Raw genomic sequence first — 13,373 nt, 5'->3', positions numbered from 1 at the left:
AAAGTATCTCACATACACGTTTGTAGTAAGATTAATATAGCCACAGGAGCACACAGTGCTGTAAGTGAAATGCCTAAATGAAGATGAATTAGGTACATGCCAAACAATAGCTTAGCCCAAATTAGTGATGATCCCAACCTCCAATACAAGAAAAGCCTCTAGACAGTAGGATAGTAAAATGTAGTGAGATAGAGAAATGTGTGATTTGCTTAGGAGGAGTTTGTGTAAGTATCCCCCTTTGTATGAGTACTCTCTACTGCTAAAACTTACGAACTACAGCTTACTTTAGTGACCTTATTAAACCCCTGAAGTGGATTTGGACTAGAATCAACGATTTTTTGAATGGAGGGCATGGGATTTTCTGGAGAAGGCAGCGGTATACCCCCATCAGAGATCAACTGAAACTTCATTTTGCTTCTTTTCCTGTGCTCAGCGTTACAGAGAATGGTTTTGAAAGAGTCGCCCTACGCAACTCTCCCAGCCTAAGCTCCCGTCAAGGGCCCGTCACTGCCGCAAGCAGACGGGTCAGTGAAGCAGAAGCAAAAGCTATGCTTCACACTCACAGAGCTGTACCTCTTCACAGTACAATCTATTTAAGCTTTGTTGCTCATAACTGAGGATGGCTTCAGATGGCACAGCTGCATCGTCTTTACACTGTAAAGTCATTGTTCAGTTGTGTGAACTCTTGACTCCTCCCCTGGCCAGGGAAAAAGACAGAAGGACAAGAATCCCCCACAAACAAACCTTGATTCATTAAGGGTGAGAAAAGCCCAGGGCTCATTAGCAGCCTTGGGAACCAAGCAGGCTTGAATCTTCTGTACTTCATGACAATTAGCGTGGGGAGCATGGTGGCAGTGATAGGAATGCTACCTATAACCCCAACATAAACCAAAGCAAAAAGGAAAGTTCAGCTAACAGAGGCAAGGTTCAGACTTCACCATTGGTATTTAGTCCTCCTTGATGTGTGGGAAGAGCAGCAAGGCGTCTGTTCCAGAGGTATGCCTAGAAATGAGGATACTTTGCCTCTTTGCACTAATGCGTCCTTTTATTCTGCCAAGAAATCTGAGCATTTAAAAAATGCACTGACCCCATCACAAAATTTGCTTTCCTGTATCTTCCATGATGCTAATCTTTTTTGAAATAAAGTTCAGTTTGCCAAAGACTAATTCATTTATAGCTATCCATCAGCTGCCATAATTGCACGGTGCATCTGGTCAAAATTAAATGTCTGGAAATTTAATAAAAGCAGGAAGACAACTCCCTTCTCAGCCATAGCCATACAGCACAGAAGAGATTAAAGCCTTTTCTGCAAATGAAGACCAGTTTGTCTTTCCTCCTCTTCACTCTCTGTCTCACAGAAGTCCCAAAAGATCAAAATCTCATTCACATTGTTTGAATCCCTTCCACACCACAACTGTCTACCTCATCATTCTCTTATCCTGCAGGCTGAATACTGCACTGGAAAAGGGAGAAGGGGATTTGGGTTTGGCAGGAGACAATGTTTAAAAAGACAAACTATTCATTTCTCATCTATTGGCAGCCTTGGGAAAACCTGCCAGCTTTAAAGGTTTGTTTCTCAGGACCACGCTCAGTATACAGGGCTTTCTTCTATGCTAATCTCTCTGTACAAAATTCCTTCTCCTCTTCCATGTGCCAGTTTCATTCATTCTGTTTCCTTCTTAAAGCTTTTTTTTTTTTTTTAAAGCAAAGGCTTTTTTATGGTACTCATATCAAAGAGATGTATAGATAAACAGCTAGAAGCAGCAGAAAAACATTTGCATCACTGCCTCACAATTTGCATCACTGCCTCACAGAAAGATGTTTGAATCACCATCAGGGCTCTACACAAATACCACCATCTCAATTGATGACTAACTCTCATCTATCTGACCTGAATGAGCAGCAGCTGAGCCCTAACTAATGCTATTCAGTATGAGCAAGGGTGCCAAAATCTGATCTCAGACTGTAAACGTCTTGGAATAAGAACCTATCTTCCAAGGTAAACAAAGCTGAGCACACTGATAGAGACCAAAAAAATTACATTTCCCCCTTTTCTTTTGCAGTTGCAAGTAAGTCAAAACACAGCGCATCTAGGACTGAATAATGAATCCTTTGAGAGCCTCTCACCAAAGACAGGCTGCATTTCTGGACAATCAAATGACTACTCTAATCCATTGAATTTCTGCTTTAACATTTAAGTGGGTGCCTCAAGTACAGATCAGTGTGCTGATGATCCAGCTACAAAATCTTTCAAACTCACTGGCCCTTGCCTTAAGGTTTCATACTGAGTTTGGGTTTTTCTTTCTTCCTTGAGAATGGTAGAGAATTCATAGCTACAGAAAACTGGAAGAAACACAACACACATTGTTTATGTATGCATATAATATGGAATACAACTTAAGGTTGTATTCCATATTCAAGGCAGCTCAAAAATTGAAATGCACATAGCCTCCAGACGCAGAAAGGAATGAAGGAATTTCAAGTACACAATTTCCTACTTGCAAAAATATGGAATTATTGTCAGAAAATTATATTACCAGAATGTTATTGAAATGACAAGAGTTATTTTTCTACCCACAGGAGGTAATTTTAAGAGCAGATATCAAAATAAAAGAGATTGTCAAAACAAATGTTATTTAAACAACAAAAATATACCTAAGTAACTTTGAATTTGTGACATCCCCCTAGGCACATAATGATAAGTTATGCAGTATATTGTAAACATGCACTAAATAAAATCCCAACATCAATCTAGTTCATTGCAAGATTTTACTAACCCTAGTGGAATTAGCATCTCTCTACCTCTGCTTACAAACATGACATATTTTGTAGGTGGCATTAACACCTTCATTTGCCAAGACATAGTCCAGCAGCAACTAGGAAAACTTCTGAGATAATAGATTTAGGAAGGGAAAAAAAAAGTTACTGCAGAGAAGCAATTGCAATGAGAGAAGAAAGGAGTGAGAATATGTGAGAGAAACAGCCCTGCAGACAACAAGGACAGTGAATAAGGAGAGGGAGGAGGTGCTCCAGGTGCAGATTTCCCTGCAACTTGAAAGGAATAAGATGAATGTGTCTTTACAAACAGATGGTGTGAATCTGCTTGTAGATAGGGCCCAGGGACTTGTAGGTAGGGAAGTAACAGAAAAAATTACGAGTTTCACAAAATACAACCAATGGACATGGAAAGCTGCTCAGCCAAGGTTGTGCTAAATTTCTGAACTTTGAGAAGAAGAACAAAGATTTAATAGAGCTATGTTATACACAGGGCGTGTGGGGGTTTGTGTGTGCATGTTAAGGGGAACAAATAATAGGTGAATTGGGAAGTCTGCACCTTCCAAGTACCTTAGCCAATGGGGAAATGGAAAGAGTGATGGGTCCAGGAAAATTAGGCTGAAAAGGAGGCTGCGTCCTCCAGCAATTTGAGACCCCATGGAGAAATTCCCTATGGCCTCTCCCTTGTTCATGAATAAAGTTACTTCTGTCACGTTTCTGGACATAAACCTCTGGCAATTTGACTTTTTCCACACAAACCCACGGTGTAGACCATGATGAGGCAGGCTGTCCCCCTGCAGCTGTTCATGGTGGAGCTGAGATCCACCTGCAGCCCTTGCAGGACTTCACACTAGAACAGGTGAATGCCAAAAGGAGTCTGTGACCCTGTGGGAAGCCCATGCTGGAACAGATTCCTGGCAGGACTTGTGAACCTGTGATGGACCCGTGTTGGAACAGCCTGTTCCTGAAGGACTGCACATTGTGGAAAGGACCCATGCTGGAGTTTGTGAACAACTGTATTCTATGAGAAAAACTCATGTTGCAAAAGTTCTTGTAGGAGCTGCTGTCTCCAATGGGATGGACCCCACACCAGAGCAGGTGAAGAAGATAAAGAGCCCTCCATCTGAGGAGGAAGGAGTGGCAGAAAAAAATGTGTGATGTACTGACTGCAACCCCCATTCCACATCTGCTACTGCAGCTAGGGAGAACAAGCAGAAAAATCAGAAGTGAAATTAAGCCTGGGAAGAAGGGGTGGAGGAGAAGGTATTCGATTTCTCATTGCCTGATTCTGATTTCATGGGTAAAAAGTTAAATTAATTTTCCCAATTTGCCTATGACAGTAACTGGTGAGTGATCTCTCCGTGTCCTTACCTTGACCCATCAGCCTTTTATTGTATTTATTTTCCTTGCTCAGCTGAGGAGGGGAGTAACAGAAGAGCTTTGGTCGGCACTTGGCATCCAGCCAGGGTCAACTCACCACAAGTATAAAACTACACTTATAAATGAATGTGTCAAAAATTCTAGTATATTGAGATCACTTTTGGTCAGTAAAGCACTACAGAATTCTCCCCACACTGAAAAAATCCCTAGCTACTACAATAAAGTTAGCAGGCAATGTTGTAGCATGACACATAATGTCTCCCGCTTTTCTTCTATTCCAGCTGGTCCTACAACCTTCAGGAGAGGTGAGAACAGAATCTACCCAGGAATGGAAAGGCAGTGGGAAACCATGCCCTACAAAACTTCACTTTCTGCTTTTGTAAAGGTGGAGCTCATGGCACGAATAAAGCTGTTTCATCTCAATTGTAGTGAACTCGGTCCTGTTGTAGGAGGAAGCAACTGTAGGCCATTCCAGAAATTTTAAGCATCTTACTAACAAGTAGCACTGGGTAAAAGAGTTGGTGAATTATAGGCAAAATATGCCTAAGCAGGCTCGAATAGCATTTTTTTTAGTCATGTTTTCTAACAATTTACTGTGTTAAGACTGCTATGGAATGGCTGCTACAGTAAGGCCATTTCAATCCTGGTCCTCCAAACTCATATACAGGATGGACGCAAGACCACTGGCTAATTTAAAGATTGAACACCTGAAGACTAAGACTTTTGTTGAAAACACTTGGCAACTTTTTCAGATAGGAAATTAAATATATTAAAATGTCACTATATGAAAATGAAAAGAAATGTAATACAAAATGTAAGTATGTAATGCAATGAGTTATGCTTGCATACATATGTCCATTCATGTATGTATCCTAGGTTTACAGTACAAGGGCAATTGCAGTCAGCAGCCACACTATTTCTGAGTAATCCATGGAATGCTTAAGCAGGTTACTACCATAATACAGAGCTGTAGTTTTCCAAGTCACAACATTTTTCTTTTCTTTTATTGTGTTAAGTGCACAATAAAAGTAAAGTTATTATCTTTTGTTCCTGTGATAAACCTGCTACAGGCTATAAATAAAACATCCAGGTTTCAATTTCTTCTGTTAACAGCAGAAAAAAAAAAAAAGACTTTTGCCATTTTCTATCATTTTCTAGGATATACACAAAATTGTCTGGGGAACAACTTTTCTTTCCAACAAGTGAATGTGACTGTTCCACAGCCCATTCAACCAACATTTCAAATGCAATCAAACCAATGAACTCCTGCATAGCCTAGGTGGTCCTTAGTCCATGACAGATTTTACCTTCTGCAGCACAGATATTGAAGCTTGTGGGTACCCATGATAGCAATTGCCAACAGCACAGCTACTGAGATATTCATGTAAATAGTGGTTTGTGCCAGTAGTGCAAAAAGAACTAATGATCCAACATCAGATTTGTTTTTAGAAATGTTTAATGGAAACTACTGTAGCAGTAAAGAAAGCAAGCTGCACACACCCCGAAGCAAGCAAATACTTGTTTTCCCACTGGCTTTTATCAAAGCAGTGAGAATTAATAAATATTCAAAGGATAGTCTTCTGTTCAACAGCTCCTGATATGCAAAAACAAATGATCAGCATGAGAGAAAATTACTAGTTCACCCTATTCATACATTTTCATTGACAGAAGAATGATCATCTGCCTTGTCTAGAAGTTACATGCAGTGTTTCCATAATGTTGAGAGAGTTGTTTGCAACATTTAAATTATATCAATACAGGAAAAGCACACCTGCTATGCTGTTTGCAGTGTTATAAAGCCTTGACAACATTCCTTTCCAGTTGAAACATATGCTAGTAGGAGAATATATTTTTGAAAAGATGAATCCTGTTATGTTATTCAGTGAGACAAGAACATCTCACAGAATTAAGGTTTTTGGCACAACATCATATGTTCCTGCCCATGGGAGAAAAAACAATAACTAAGGCTCAAAAACTAACAGACTACAAAAAAGAAATCTTGACCTGTAATTCCCAAAGCAATCAATAAGTTGCTGATTTAGTATATATATAGTAATATATTAGATACAATATTATACATGCACATAAACCTCTATTACTATACACTTGGAATGCTTTCTGGTCTTTGGTTTTCATGTTCTTGCAACTCTTGTATCTTTACATTCTTTAGATAGAAGATTTAATATTTCCTCAAAATTCTTCAGGGGAAGGAAAACAATTAATTTTAATTTAATTTTAATTTAATTTTGATTAATCTTTAGCACATGTGAATCAGCATTGATCTCCAATTAAATTTATGGTTGAGGTCTGTTCCAAAAATCTCCTCAACTAAATCTCACTCTTCATTTGAGAAAATGGTATTTATTCTGGGGTATATCATTGCTGTATAGGAGCAAATATCAAGTTCACATCTTGGTCTGATACTGGCAGCATGGAAAACTACAAATGGAGCAACCTCAAAAACTTACCAAAGGGGACAAATTGCTTTCTACCACTCTTTTTTCCTCACTCATTTCAAGCTAACAGCTTCCTTGATATAGATGGATGCCACTCCACAACAAAAGGAAGGTAAAATAATTTTACCCACCCAAACCCACCAGTTTCCATAAGGTTTTGGTTGCTGGGTAGAGCTGGAAATCTCCCACATTTCCCCAGCTTGTGTAATGCCTTAGGTGACACAGTACACCCTGAATTTTAACATAGACTATACAGCAACAGAAGCACTCAGAAATTATGTGTTCCAACACATTCCTTCTAGTCACAATGGGTCACACAGAGATATGTTAGTGCAGCTTGGAAACTCTGTAGCTGTTAAGCTACTGTGAGTTTTCAGAGGTGGCAGAAAGAAATTCTTGCATTCTCTTCCCACCAAGTTGTTCTATGAATCCTTCCCCACAGCTAAGTAAAGGGAATCATGGGTACTAAAGTTCACAATCACTGTCTTCACCTAGATAATCACATTTTAATTTCTCACAGAAGGATAGCCTGCTATTCTTATGCTTTCTTATCTTAGAGATATCTTTCTTATCTGGCTCTGCTTTCTTATCAGAGAGCATTTAAAATAACAGCAATAATTCCCAGGAACTGGTACAGATGTAAAGATGTGACCTCAACCACCACATAGAGCTCTGAACTTAAACTACCTGCAAGGTGTATTTTTGATGAACTAAAGCTCCTTATATTTATAATCACATTACAAAATACACAGTGTTAACCTCTCATTGTCCTGTTCCCTGGTCCTCATTTGCAATCCTCAAAAAAGCCTATAAATTTTTTTTTTAAAGGAGTGAACACATTTTCATAGAGTTCTACTCTGCAGATTTACAAAGAATTTAAAGAGATTCTGGGTATTGCAAAAAAAAATCCACCCTACGGCCTAACACCTTCTAGTTTATGCCTGCTGTACTCTCAATACACTGAACTCCCTAAGATCATTGGTGTATTTAAAACTCAAGATTTTAATTAGGTCATTAATTAGCTGTGAACCATGGGAAGATGGAAGATAAGGAACAAGTCGTATCTGTGGTCTGAAGGTTATCTGTTTTAGATCCCTGACAGAAACCTCTCACCACTGGAGGAAACACCCAGCTCAGGTCTGAAAATAATAAAATGGGACCAGCAGGAGGACTACTGCATTAGGAAGGAGAATCTTCACCCAGGCCCTTGCCAGACCCTGAGTTCTGCTCTGAGAGGAGTGGGGACATCTCCTGTCTTACTGGTGTCACCGGGGCCACCGTGGGCACGTATCTGCCACCACAGCCTGGGGTACCAGGCTCCTGTTCACCATTAGCAATCACCATTAGTGATTTTTAGGAGCATTCTTCAGCTCAGTAGTCCAGAACAGAAATCTGCAAGTACCTGTAAGCAAATAACTAAGTGAAAAAATATGAGAATGCAGTCCTTCTCTCTTGCTGCATAGTGGTTCCTAAATGCAAGTGGTGGCTTTCATCTGAACTGGTCTCTATAGGGTCCCTTGGAAATCAATGGAAAGAAATGGCCATCTCTAAAACCATCTGATTTGGTCTACATGAATTTTTCTTTAGTATTAAGTGATCTCTGCTTTCTAGATCTGTTTATTTTATTCCAGGTATGAAAGGAACTTTAGAATCTAAGAAATTAAGACTACATCAACTAACAAGCAACTCTTTCCAGTGCTCTTGAGCTTTAAAAAGAGAAAATAGAGAATCTAACAACTATTTTTTATTCTTATGTGCTCAACGATCACTTGTTTAGCCAAATTTGCTTCTAATAAATATCTTCAAATATGCTTAATTTCTATTTTATCTAGTTAAAATCCAAGAGGAAACACAGAAAACTGAGTCGAATTGCAGGAGAATGATCCCAGAGCAACCTCTTTCCAGCTGACATCACTGAGCAGGGATTTTTCTGGATTTGGATAATTCTGCTTCTGAATTACTGTATCAATATGACCAATAGGCCTCTCAAATAAAAGGTTCTTAACATCATTCATATAATAGCTTAGTAACTTTTAAGAGAGAATGGAAAGAGAAAACAATAGCTTAATTATTACATCCCTTTATATGTTCTTCATCAAAAAAGCCTCATGGTTTATCTCAAAAATACCAGAACAAAATTGTACATTTCCTGTCAGCTGGCAAGCAGGTCAGTGTTACTGTAATAACTAGAGTAGCACTTGAGAAAGAGTTACTGGTATGCATCTGCACAGCTTCCAACTTTTTCTTCCAGCAGCTTCCTAAATACCTACTTTCAAACATCACTGAATGTCATCTTATCCTCAGACTACTGTTTTTCTTGAAATACTTTGCTGGGAAAATCACACAATGATTCTGTACCTATGAGCTATACATGCTGCTGATTCTCCTAAATGTATGCTAAAGCCCCTTTTGTGGGCTTTAGTGGTTATAGAATTTGCATGCAAAATAACCGTAGTGACCAGACCATCAGCCTGAGCATACTGGTGCCAAATGCACATCCTTTGAAAAAACATCACCTCTCAGCCATCATACTTGAAACATGTCATTGCTTTAGGTTATGTAACTTCATCCTTTACAAATAAATAAATGGAATTTGAAAGACTTTGCTCAAGGACTGAAGCACACATCAGGGAATGATTGTATTTTTAAAATTTTTCTCATGTAAACATGTATCTCAGCCTTCATCTGTTATTTTAAAAACAGAATTATAATGTTCCAGATGTTGTTAACACTATGCAGATGCTAATGCCCCTTTATCTCTCTAACTGGTTTTATGACAACTAACAAGACAATAAGTCCTTGTTTGAAAACATGAGATAAAAAACGTTCCATTTTTTTCCAGACTTTCCAGTACCAAAAAGATAATTCATCACAGCAACAGAGCAAACCTCAACTCCTCCCTAGGACTGCTAAACACATTATAAAATACTTCCTAAATTAGGCAAGCGTACACATATGCATCTGCTCCACTCCCACAAAGCCACCCAGCCGCATACCCACCGCTGGATCCCGCCCTACATCTTCTGTGGGAGGCATCGCTGCGGAGACAGGGACCACGCTGACCCTCCAGGAACCACCAGCAGCCCAGCTGGGATAGGGAGCAGAGCCCAGCACTGTCCCAGGAATCCTGTGGCAGCACTGACTGCGTCTGCAACTGCAAGACAGTTGTGACTGAAACACAACAGGAAAATCTCCCCTACAATTGCAGGAAAACCCGCTCCACCTAACTGCCTCCGCCAGGATCCGAGCTCCTGAGGCCAGCCCTTCGAGCTGCACCCACAGCAAAACACCTCCTCTCCCTCCCAAGGGCCAGCCTTGGTGGAGTGAAGGCAGGAAGAGAGGGATCTTCCTGCAGAGCATCCCTCCAAGGGCCGTGGTGGGACAGTGCTGGCCCACGGCTCGGCTGAGGCTGAGCTCAGCCCTGGGGCAATGAGCCCAGAGCGGGGCTGGCAGCACCCAGCCCTGTGAGGGAGCCTGGCTCGGGCTGGCCAAACCTGCCACACCCAAAAGGAACAGTTCCACATTTGCTGGTCTCCAGAATGGCAGAACTCTGCACGACAGACTTGTGGAAAATAATCACTTATTTTTTTAGTGCTTTCTCCAAATCTTATTCAAAAATATAACAGTGCAAAGTCTAGCAGGAGTTTGCTAAAAGTGGGGACAATTTGAGAGTACAGCACTTGTGTGAAAGACTTCCTACAAACACCACAGAGAACCTACTGTTTTGAGATTCACCAGGTGAAACACAACATGATAGCAGTTGCTTTTTTTTTTTTTTAATTTTAACTTAACTTGTATGTAAGCAGCAAACTGCAGCAGGAAACTGGAAATGCTTTACCAAAGTGCCCGGGAGGAATCCTGACTGAGTCACACCAGACATTTGGTCTCCAACAAAGGTGTTAAAAAATCACACAAAGTGGAAACAGCAGGAAAGAATTGCTTCCTTGTGTTCTCCGTTTTTCATGTTGCAATGCCCTCTTTCATACAATGGTAACACAACAAAGTGAAACAAAACATACCTCAGACATCTGGGCATAAAATTGCAAACCCACACTTGTCTTAGGTTTTTCTTCCATGGAAGAGCCTGCACTTTGTTCTTTTGAAGCAATAAACAACTGTTGTGATTATTTAATTTCCTATTCATTTCATTTCCTTGAAACAATAGACCAGAGACCTCATACAAATGCATGTTCTTCATAAGGTTTTTAAAGCTTTTTGCTGGCAACGTTTGTTAACTTGTGTGTAGAATAGCAGCTTCTAACAGGCAAACTGAACATGCAGAAATCCAGACAGATGTGCAGAGGGATTATGATTATTAGAATGCTTTTCCATGATATTGAATGTCCATGCATAACCTACAGTCAAGTCAAGTTATAAGCAGCCCAGTAGGAGCCACAGCACAAGTCCTAGACAGAAGAATTTTAGATTCCTCAACACATATCCTGTCCTTGATCTTTCATTAAACAGCATCAGTAATTTCTTTGGACTGTCTGTCCAGCCATGCTGGCTTGTACTCATCCAGATGCATTTGTGATCAACCAGCTCAAAGGATTCTTGATTCTGTGATTATTAGATGCTGTTCTGCTGCTCTCTTTGTCCACATTATAGTTAGTCTGCCTTTTCATGCCCTTTGCTTGCAGCAACCAGCCACAGACTGAAGCAGTTTCAATGAAAAAACATTTTATATTTAAATCTTCTTCTTAATCAATCATAAAAGTGACACCAATCATAAAAGTGATACCAATTCAAACAATCTCAATTTTACTGATACATGTGCCTTAATTCCTGCATGAGATTTACTTCAGTTTGAGGATAACACTGCATGTGTTACAACAAACAACACAGAGAGATTTCATAGAGCTGAGTATCCCTATGTGATGGTTTGTCAGCAAAGGCTTCAGAATACTCTCACTGCTTATGCACTTGTATGCACATATACACATGTATACAAGTGAATAATTATGAGTTCAAACCCATGGCCTCATGAAGTTGTACTTGTGTCACTTGTGATGCCAGCTTGTTTGAGTTATCAATCAAAAACCTTACCTTAAGATAATGAAATCATCTAACAAATATCCTCTGCCACACTAATTTCCCTTCTTTCACTTTTCAACTCAACTGTGAACTATAAAATGGATGTCTTTTAGCCTTCTTCCCCTTCAATATCTATTGAAATTCATGAAAACCTCAATAGAAATGTCTTTAGACATGAAGCTGGATTCTCATATAGCAGAAGGACTGAAATACATGACTGAATATAATCAAATTACCACAGTTTAACGAGATAACATCTCTAGTGCTCAGAGCCAACACAGCTGTGCGCTTGTGTTCTTATGATCCCCACCAAGAGCTTTGGAAACAAAAGTTACTTCAGCACCAATAGCTCCTTTCTGCTGAAACTTACCACCTTCACCACAGAAACAGTAGATTAAGTGCTGAACTACAGCTTGTGTGTTTCTTTCCATGGTATAAACTACAAAAAAATGATTGCTTAAGGTTGCAGTAAGTTACAGCAGCGAAAAGAAGTGGGTAGCTTATGACAGTAATTTCTTAAACTATGTCAAAATATTCACTAGATATCAACTGGCAACGTCCCTAGCTCAAACAGGAGGTGAAGAAATTCAGTCCAAGACTCAGAGCCAATATATTACTAGAGAGATAAGTTACTGTATCTAAATTTAATATAACTTAAGGCTAGGACACTTAAAGAAAGTCCGTCTATTGACTCTATGTAAAATTATTCTTTCATCACGAGTCCTAAAATTATGTATTTCTGATGCCAGAATCACCAAAATGTGTCTGTTTGCTGTGCAGCCACTGTTTCTGCCAAATTCAGTCAGCTCCTCATAGTAAAAGTTTGATGATGCTGTTGTTTAGGGAAGCATCACGAGTATCATACTTTGCATGCTGCATGCCTCACAGCCGTGCTTTGCAGTTACAGTGTTATTCTGGTTACAACGCTCCTGGCAATCAAGAAACAGAGCACCTTAGGAGCTGAAGCAGATCAGTAGAAAAGAAACAAGCAAGTGCCCAGCTAGGTTACAAGAAATCCTGTTTCCAGAAAGTATTCAAAGTGCTAGAAAAGGACAATACAAGGACTGACGGGGAGAAGCAACTTAGATGGGGCTCAAAATCATAATCCAATCTTAATCCTGAAATTCACCAACCCACAAGCATCCAGGACAGCTTTTTGCTGGATTCCATTGTGTTGCTTGTAAGTCAGGCATAGATATGTTCATAAAAACAGTTGGACTTGAAAACTGGTTCATGTGGTTCTTGAGAAAGCTAAAAAGTAAGATTTTTCTCTTGTTAGTTTGGAAATAGTAATATGCAGTTACCAAATGTCATTTTTACTGCCTTGCCTTCTGCCCTCAAAAGAGAATTCTCTATGCCACTCCTTCAATGTGCAGAACAGAAATACAATCTTTCTTTTATAGTTCATTTTATGTGCAATTTTATCTTATTTTGATGGACAGGGAACATAAATTTTTAGATTGATAGGTGCTGCTGCTGGGCACTTATTCCAAACAATCAGTCCACTGTCTTCAGAAAGCAGATACCATAGTGTAGTATAATGGATCCTATTGAAACTGTAATATTAACAAATGGAAAAAATATACTAATGTCTGCAGTTTATTTTTTAACTTTTCACAGGCAAGAACAATCACATTGATTACTTGTTCTATATACAGCTAATCATATGATTCTCTGATGAAGAAAATCAACAACAGTGGATGGGTTAAAAATAGTATCTCCTCAGTC

The 13,373-nt window shown here is 39.5% G+C and overlaps 1 protein-coding gene across 4 annotated transcripts in view; it reads right to left on the bottom strand.

Annotated features, from left to right (window-relative positions):
- Positions 1–13,373, bottom strand: part of MID1 (midline 1) — a 181,559-nt gene that overhangs the window by 105,348 nt on the left and 62,838 nt on the right. The gene's annotated exons all lie outside the window — the stretch shown is intronic.

The sequence above is a fragment of the Agelaius tricolor genome, unplaced genomic scaffold, assembly GCF_023055355.1.
Source record: "Agelaius tricolor isolate 1412-34295 unplaced genomic scaffold, bAgeTri1.0.p SCAF_7, whole genome shotgun sequence".
NCBI lineage: Eukaryota > Metazoa > Chordata > Aves > Passeriformes > Icteridae > Agelaius > Agelaius tricolor.
The sequence above is the reverse complement of the archived record's forward strand: the minus strand, read 5'-3'. Positions and strand labels throughout refer to the sequence as shown.